This window comes from Oncorhynchus kisutch, linkage group LG29 (assembly GCF_002021735.2).
Source record: "Oncorhynchus kisutch isolate 150728-3 linkage group LG29, Okis_V2, whole genome shotgun sequence".
In the NCBI taxonomy this organism is placed as follows: Eukaryota; Metazoa; Chordata; class Actinopteri; order Salmoniformes; family Salmonidae; genus Oncorhynchus; species Oncorhynchus kisutch.
The window spans coordinates 3,116,120-3,119,191 of NC_034202.2; positions in this window are offsets into that span (position 1 = coordinate 3,116,120).

Here is a 3,072-nt window from a genome sequence, read left to right on the forward strand (position 1 = left end):
TATTGTGTGGTTTTTCTTTTTGGGGGGTACATCATTATACTTTCTCACTTGTGCCTATTTGTGCCTTGAAACGTGTATTTTCTAGCATATTTATTTATTTGGCACAAATTAGCACAAATGATTATTAGCCTATAGGCCTATTGCTAATTGCTGTTCGGTTCTGAACGATCTATGTTTACACAGGTTCGCATATAGAGGAGTTCTATGATAAGTTAGACAAGAATATCCCATCCAGGACCACCAATGGAGAGCTGCTGGGACAGTATATGCTGGACACTGCTAAGGATTTTGGCCCAGGGACCCCATATGGGAGGTGGAACTGGTGGATGTGACTTTTGCTTGTGTCGTTCTGTCACAGCTGTCAAACATGCATTTACAAACAAAAGGGGGCCATAAGACTATTGTGCTATTTGTTCTGCAACACCCTCTTGGTTTTGCAAGTCAGTATTCCTGAACCATAGTAATAATTGAAATCTACAGGATGTATTGATTAGGGCTGGCACAATTACTGTATTACCGTGTAACCAATGGTTATGGGGGAAGACTGCTATGAAAATAAAATAATCATCATAACAGTAAAATAAAAGAAATGCTTTTCAAATCAAATCAAATTGTATTTGTCACATACGGCGAATACATCTTACAGTTCAATTCTTACTGACAAGATTTTTTGGATAAAAAGAAATGGAATAGAGGCAGAATCCTGATTCAGTGTGCTTTCCAACAGACACTGGGAGACAAATTCATCCTTCAGTAGGACAATAGCTTAAAACACAAGGTCAAATATACATTGGAGTTGGTTATCAAGACAACGTTGAATGTTCCTGAGTGAACTAGTTACAGTTTTGACTTAAATTGTCTTGAAAATCTATGGCAAGACTTGAAAATGCTTGTTAAGCAAAGATCAACAACCAACTTGACAGAGCTTGAAGAAGAAAAAAAAAAGTGCAAATATTATACAATCCTAGTGTGCAAAGCTCGTAGACTTACCCAGAAAGACAACTGTAAGTAATCATTACCAAATGTGATTCTAACACGCATTGGGGGCACACTGGGAGTGTGGAGACCTGAGCTAACTCCCTGTGCTTACCGTGGCGGTGTCGTACTGGTCAGGCACCGTGTTATGCGTTCTTAGCCCGGTGCGTTACATCCTTAGTTCGAGACCTCCAATGCGCCTCCACGGCCCGGTCTATCCTGTGCCTCCTCCGAGGACAAGGCTGTCTCTCCGTCTCCTCCCTCTAGGTTCTCCCTCCTGTCCGGAGCTGCCAGAGCCGCCCATCTGTCCGGAGCTGCCCGTCAGTTAGGAGCTGCCGGAGCCGCCGTCAGTCAGGAGCTGCCAGAACCACCCGTCAGTCAGGAGCTGCCGGAGTCACCCTTCACTCCAGAGCTGCCGGTGTCTCCCGCCGGTCCGGCGCTGCCGGAGTCTCCCGTCTATTCGGGGCCCGCTGCAAGGGTCCCCAGTTTAGGGTCGGCGGCAAGGGTCGGCGCTCCAAAGGCGCCACCTAAGTGGGCCAAGACTAAGGTGGAGTGGGGTCCACATCCCGCGCCAAAGCCGCCACTGCGGACAGATGCCCACCCAGACTCTCCCCTATGGGTTTAGGTTTTCCGGCCGGAGGCCACACCTTTGGGGGGGGGGGGGGAGTACTGTCACGTCCTGACCTTGGTTCCTTTTTTATGTCTCTATTTTAGTTTGGTCAGGGCAAGAGTTGGGGTGGGCATTCTATGTTTTGTTCTGTGTGTTATATTTCTAGGTGTTTTGCCTGGTATGGTTCCCAATCAGAGGCAGCTGTCAATCGTTGTCTCTGATTGAGAACCATACTTAGGCAGCCTGTTTTCCCATTATTGGCTGTGGGTAGTTGTTTTCTGTTTTGTGTATTGCACCTTGCAGAACTGTTCGTTTGTCGTTTAGTTGTTTTTTTGTACAAGTATTCGTATTGATTAAAGGATATTATGAATACTTACCACGCTGCACCTTGGTCTTCTTCTTCCGCCACAGACAGCCATTACACAATGCTGATTTTAAGACAGTTACAGAGTTTAACGGCTGTTATGGGAGATAACTGAGGAAGGATCCCCAACATTGTAGTTGCTCCACAATACTAGCCTAAATGATAGAGTGAAAAGAAGGAAACCCGTACAGAATAAAACAATATTCCAAAATTTGCATCCTGTTTGCAATAAGGCACTAAAGTTAAACTGCAAAAGAATGCTCAAAGAAATGAACTTTGTCTTGAATACAATGTTATATTGGGCTCAAATCCAACACAACACATCACTGAGTACCACTCTTAATAATTTCAAGCATTGTGGCGGCTACATCATGTTATGGGTATTGTTGGGTTCTGAAAATATGATGTCACTGAGGGAGAGAGGGGAATGTATAACGTTCACATTCTGTCCGGATATGTTGTTAGCCATCAGGGATCCTATGGGAGGAGAAGAGACACAGTCTGGCTGTGAGTTGGGGAGGAGTGAGCACTTTGGGGCAGAGGTCAGGTTAGATGAAGTGACACAGTCTGGCTGTGAGCTGGAGAGGAGTGAGCACTTTGGGGCAGAGGTCAGGTCAGATGAAGTGAGGAAGAACAGATATCACTAATATTCTGGTTAGCAACAGACATGTATTGGCTGTTCAGACGTAAGGAGAGGCTCAGCATAGGAGAAAGGGTTTAAATGTGAATATGTTTTTTTGTCTTATGCAGCTGTATGACCCAATGTGTTAGGCGGAGCGACACAGGGGAACCCAAGAGCAGACTCAGACGAGGAAACAGGGATGAATGAACCACTATATTTATTGTAGCACAGGGAGCTATGGAGTGCAGATCCGGGGAAGCTCCGATGAGTTGTAGAAAACCAGATGTGGAGACTGAGGTTAGAGTGAACTGGGTAAAACCAGGTAAACAGGTCCGGAGGGGATCCAAGGCAGTGGTGGTGAGCTAAATCCAGAACAACTTTTGTTATTGACCAAATACTTATTTTCCACCATAATTTGCAAATAAATTCATTAAATATCCTACAATGTGATTTTCTGGATTTTTTTCTCCTTTTGTCTGTCATGTTGAAGTGTACCTAAGA